We start from the raw sequence: 6617 nt of genomic DNA, 5'->3' as shown, positions 1-6617 counted from the left end.
CCTGACGTAGCTCTACATCCGGACGTCAATAATATATCGCCACGTGCTTTTACTCTTTACCGCGCGGCCCGACGACCCCGACCCGATATTGCTATGTATTGGCTGATTTGTGCAAACCGGAGTATTGCTCGGTATCGCTCGGTATTGGTCGGCAATAATGAGAAATATCACTCTTAAGTCCAATACCTAGCAATACCGAGCAATACCCCAGTTTTACTAGGTATTGTTCGGTATTGCTCGGTATTGGTCTTGACAAAGCGATATTTCTCGTTATTGTCAAACAATATCTAGCAATATTGAGCAATACCTAGCAATACACGAACATAGCAATACCAGGTTCGTTTCGGGTCGGGTCGTCGGGCCGAGCAGTAAAAATTAAGAGCACGTGGCGACATGTTATTGGTGTCTGGATGTAGAGCTACGTCAGGTGTCCTGACCTAATAATTGTTCCAGATTCACATGCTTTATTACTTTTGTATTGATGTTTACATGGAGAAATTCTTCTGTGCAGTTACTAGACGATCCAGAGGCGAATCAAGATTCATCATATCACCTGGTACATAATGATGCACAACACCTGTACACAACAAAAAAATGACATGGCACTTTTTGTTTCACCTCTGGATGCCGGATGCCGTCCGATGACCACACGAAATAATTTATAGTTTACACATAAAGAGAAACCCTATAAACCTGGGGTACAGAAGAACCACTAAGACATTCATTTTTAATAAAACATTCAATAATTTTTTTTTTTCAAACTCACTTATGAATAATTGGATGCATGAACGTTGAATCTTCAAATAAAAAATTTCTTTCAGTTACTTTCGTGCGCAAGATCGTAATTTTATGTATTTCAATGCATATCATTTTCCATTTTCAATATGTGAGTTGTTTCTCATCATTGTAAGAATATTCTATTTATTCTTAAATTTCTTATGAAATTTCATATTATAGACAAATTTTATATTATCATTGCAAATGGCTTGAATTTATTTTCTATTCTTAAACTAATTTTTACCTAAAATAAAGTTAAGAAATTGCGGTGCTTATTTCTTTGTGCAAATGATTCTAATTTATATTAATTAATTCTAAATGCTAAGATAGTAATATCACACAATCACCACTAAAGTTTTTCTGCTAAGCCTGATCGTTGGTCGTCATAACTAATACAAATCCAACTGTTATATGGAGCAACTAATTATTTTCAATTAGAGAAGCATGTTCTCAATGATAGAAATGCTGATTTTATGATATTGTAACCAATATATACTGTACATGCAACGAGCCACAATACAAATATGAAATATTCAAAAAGAAAAAAAAAATCAGAAAAGAAGCCCAACGCCTTACTGAGATTGTATCTCTTCTTCTATAGATATGTTTGATTGGCCATTACTCTTCATCAGATTGTGCTTCAGGGCCGCCTGCAGCTTTGGTCAAAATCTTCGTTGAATGATGATCAGGCATTACACCTAAATGATAATAAAAAACATTTAAATCTTCTCAAATGGATGATAAATATGGGCAAGAAATTATTTTGTGCGGAGACCGGACGCAGAATGTCGTCCGGAGACCAACAAGAATACGCGGTACCGAGCGGTACCGAGCCGCGGTATCGAGCAAGGAATGACATGGCGCATTCTGGTTTGTCTCCGAATGACGTTCGGGGCCCGCACAGTATAATTAATCCGTATGCAGCAGCACCTTCTCCATTTTATAAAAACAAACAGGCAAGCCCTGTAAACCTTTTTGGTGAAACCACAAGATGAAAGCTCAAATAAGTAGAGCTTAGCATGGACTAAAAAATATGCAGGAAGACAAGCCATTGGGTTTACTTCCAAGAGAGGCTTAGGCTTCATTTGGGACGACTTTCTTACTACTTCATAAAGTAGTTTTATAGTATAAAAATTTTAATTTTTAAATTAGAAAACTGTTTTAAAAAGCAATAATAAAGCCGTCGCAAATGAAACCTTAAATAGATTCTTTACTGCTCCCTTAGTCAAGTTTCTCAGGCTACGGATAGGTGCACAGCATTTCCAAAGGAGAAGACCATAATAAAGAAGCACACTGACTCATCCACAGTAAAAATAAGAAAGCTCTAAACATATCGTGTGACAACGATTTAGTTAAATTGCAAACAATTCAGATCAAAACTTTAAAAACATGGCATATTTGAAGGCTACATATCATTATAAACCATATTGGAGGTTTTTGATCAGGATATCCTAACAGAAAGATGAACAAGATGAATCTAAAAAATTTTAAATTTTATTTTAAGGTAAGTTTAATGTATTGTATCCATCAATAAATAAATTCAATAATTTTTAAGACCCATTTTGACAAAAAATTTAATATGGATATCTTGACCAAATTTTTTTTTTCTATAAAAAGTTCTAACAAACAAGCTAGCAATCTCCCTCCCTCACTCCCACAAAAGATGTCAGAAATAGGGTGTAAACAAACCGAACATAAATGAATGGAGCTCAGATAAACTCGATTTGTTAATTATTGAGCCCTTGTCAAAAAAGGAAAAAATATTGTTGAGCCAGCTAAAAAATCATGCGCAGCTGTTATTGAGCCAACAAGAGAACAATAGTCTAGTCAATGACCAAATCTATCAACAATTTTTTGAACTAAAAATTGCCCTCCTTGACATATCACTCAAACAACAAGAAGTCTTTATCACACATATCACTCGTCATTCTTAATTTCCTAAGATAATCTGTAATTGCTCATTAAAGCTTAGTTTGATAATATTGTTTCTCTGCCGTGTTGAATCAATGTTGCATAAATAAAAATACCTTACTATCACATAGACGGGCAAGCTACTCTCCATCAGTGTTCATGTGCACATGAAATGGTAGAAATGGTGTAACGGCTAGGTGGAAATTTAAATATTGCATTTCTCACACAAAAACTATTTTTCAAAAGAAAAGAAGAAACGCTTAGGGGCTGTTTGGTTGCCTGAGTTAGTAGTGTAAAGTAAAACAAATACATGTATTTATTAAATTTGGTTGTTTGGTTAATTTTGAGCGGAACAAAAGAAAATCCTCCGAAGCATTAGGCGTGTATTACGGGACCTGTTTTGCGTGAATTAGAAACCCGCTCATATTGAGCGGGTTTTAAATTCGCTGGAGTAGAATTCCTCGCGTCGTTGTTGTTCGGCTTCATTGCTTCGCAGGAGGTGTAAGATTGCACGAGATGCTTCTTCGGCTCCTTCGTTCTTCTTCGACTTCGCTCCTTTGCCTGTCCGATCGGAAGTTGCCCCTTCTCCCCCGATGCATCGAACACTCTGGATCAATCAAACCAAACAAGATCTCGGTGGCGAGGTCTCCGGTTGTGTTAGAGTGGTCTCCGTACCAGTAGAAGTAAGGGCAGGAGGAATGGTCTTCGACGGCGAGGCAGGGGGTAAAGAGCTCCGGACGGGGTCGGTACAACTGAGATTGCGGTAGGAAGAGGATGAAGAGGGATCGTAGATTGGGCCAATCTGTTCAAAGCAGGCGTGACAGGGAGGCACTGTAACCAATTGAGGTCGCTTCCGGTGTCAAGAATCAGAGAGAAATGCTGCGACGGGGTGTCGATGAAGACGTCGATGAAATATTTGCCGGAGCCCAAAGCAACGCCGGATTCCACCGTTGTGACAGACCAACCAGCGACAGCCGGCGCCGGTGAGCCCAAGTTAGCCGCTTTGGGCGCAAAAGCAAGGGGCGGTGATGCTTGAGATCGAGCTTGACTGGTGGGGCGTCGCCCGCGACTGGGTATTCCGGTGGATCTGCGTCTGCGGCCAGGCGGTGGTGGCTATGGCAGTTTGAGTCAGCAGCTGAAGCGGCAGAGTTAAAGCTGAGGGGGGTGGGAAATATGATTTCTGCGAGGTGAGAATTGCGAGAGAAGTTGAAGCTAAAGACTTTGATCGAAAGGAGACAGAGGGCGGAGAATACGAGGAGAAATAAAGCTAATCTCTTGTTCTCATTTTATGCTGGACTAAGGATAGATTTTGAGAGCTTTTTTTTTTGTGATTTTGTGATTACGACTAAAAAAAAGTATTAATTCAAATTACTATTAAGCAGGTTTTTCTAACGCTAAATTCATTAAAAAATCTCTCTTACTTAGGAGTCTGTTTGAAACAATTTTCTTTCACTTTGTTTTTCCTTCATTAATCATAATTTCGTTTGTTTAGTGCCTTGATATTGATTCTTATAAATTTTTATGATGAAAATGTGCTTCACCAGTTAATATGGGTTAGAGCGAACCATCTTATATACGACTGCTGTTTTGATTATGCTCAGTTTCCTTCCGAGTTCACCGCTGGAGTGTGGCCGGTGAAGCCTATTGGATGCTCCCTCCAAAGATTAATGATCTCGAACTCAGAGCTCTACTTCTTTCCTTGAATTTTATTAAATTTCAAAACTTTAAGGTTGTTACCTATTATGCTTTTACTTTACTCTAGATATATCTAATCAAACAAGGGAAACATTTCTCTTGCGTTTACTTTGCAGACAACCAAACAGACTTAATGTATTTGGAATGCACTACATTTACTTTACACTGCATTTACTTTACATTGCGTTTACTTTGCAGGCAACCAAACCGCACCTTAGTCGAATGAAGCCTAAATCTAGCTGGTCAAAGAATCAGATTACGGAAGTTCCTCTTAGTTTCAACCTTGAAAATCAAGCGCCTTTCACTCTCTTTTCTCCCATTTCTAAGTTTAATCCATCATATCAACAGATGATTTTGTTGATGGAAGTGAATAACAACTAGTAGTCACAATCAGATAACCAATTTGTAGGTAATACTGACAATTAAATAGATGAAACCAAACAATACAGGTTCAAACTATGTTTACCACCTCCATTGGAATATTCAGGCAAATACATATTTAAGTTTCAATCTAATTGACTATAATTGTATTTGTATTAAGGAAGATGTTGGCTTGGATGATCAAATATCTTAAAAGACACTAAGAGCACATTCGCATCTACTCAAAGGTAATTGGGCTAACATGTTAAAAAGCTCCAAATTTTCTTAATGGCATGAAAAACTACACCATTTAAGTGGTAATTACAACTCGATCTAAATATTAAAAAGAAGAAAAATCATTGTAAGAATAAAAACATGGCTAATAACCTAACACATCTATTTAAATATGAAGACAAAAAGTTTGTTCATAGTGTATGTATATATATATAATCGAAGTTGGCAACGAAATAAAATATGCTTTATTTAGTAAGTTGTCCAAGAAACAAGCAATATCACCAGGAATATCTTTCTGTACAAGTGCTTAACAACAACAACAACAACAACATCAAGCCTTTATCCCACTACGTGGGGTCGGCTACATGAATCCTTTTTCTCCATTGTGTCCTATTAAAAGTCAAATTCTCGTTTAAATCTAATAAAGAAAGGTCATTCCTAATATTTTCTAACCAAGTCTTTTTAGGTCTACCCCTACATTTCTTAACATAAGTCAAATCTAATACCTCTACTCTCCTAACCGGGTCATCGCAAGGCCGCCGTTTTATGTGACCAAACCAGCTAAGGCGACTTTCTGTACAAATGCTTAAGTGAGTTTAAATATCGTCCAGGTATTGACTGCATGAAACAACAAAATTTTGGTTCAAAGTTGATGTGTTTCTTTCACTATGCAGGTCATCCACGTCACAAATGTGCTACAAAATAGGGGGTAAGTTGGTTTGCAAGAAAAAAACTTGCAGGGTAAAAAAACCCCTACAAAATAAATATGAAATGGTTGCATTTATTTTGCGAGAACTTTGAGAGAGAACAAACTAACAAAAGGGTTGATTGGAATGTAGCAAGTTCCTAACAAATCAAATAGGAAAAGTGAGTTAATATGCATTCCATTTGCTTTACAAAATTTTGCAGCAAAAACAAAAGAACCTAATGCGACTGTAGTTTATTCTGTAGCAAATTACTTGACACCAGAATTTGTTTACAGCCAACCAAAACTTAAAATGTTGAAGAAATTTAAAAAAAAATCAAGATATCATCATCATCCCAATTATAATGGTAAGATATATAAAAATTAAATGGTGATATAGAACATCTTAGGGAATGAAGCTTCTAAAGTAGAAATAAGATGATATGAAGAAAAATCGCAGCAAACACAAAATTCACAGATAAAAAACTCTCAAATTTTAAGACTTAAATATTACTTTCAATGAAAAATGAAAAATGTGAAAAGAATGCATTCAAATAATAAATCAATGCCTTTAGCCAAAAACGACATTGTGAAACTTAGAACAAAGAAAACTACAGACAGAGTTCAAATTTTAGCATTCGTTGAAGCTTAAACTATTTCAGACTAGAATAAAATCATTTACACAATCAATCGAATAAAAAAATTAAGACCACTAAATAAAAAGAAATAAACAAAGCTGTAAAACCAAGTCAGATGTTTGCATAAAGCGATAATCTCTCCTCAAAATTCCCTCACTTGATGAAGGAGTTGACTGTCGATAGTAGAAAAATTAACATTTCGAACTAGAATTGTATCAAGAAATAAAGTGATTTTCTTTTATAGCAGCCAAATAGGTAGATATCATCATAGACCAAGAACAGGGGTGGAACCAACCATAATTTTCAGTTTGGGGGGG

Source organism: Dendrobium catenatum, unplaced genomic scaffold (assembly GCF_001605985.2).
Source record: "Dendrobium catenatum unplaced genomic scaffold, ASM160598v2 fragScaff_scaffold_1021, whole genome shotgun sequence".
Taxonomy (NCBI): domain Eukaryota; kingdom Viridiplantae; phylum Streptophyta; class Magnoliopsida; order Asparagales; family Orchidaceae; genus Dendrobium; species Dendrobium catenatum.
This window is presented reverse-complemented; position numbering follows the sequence as displayed.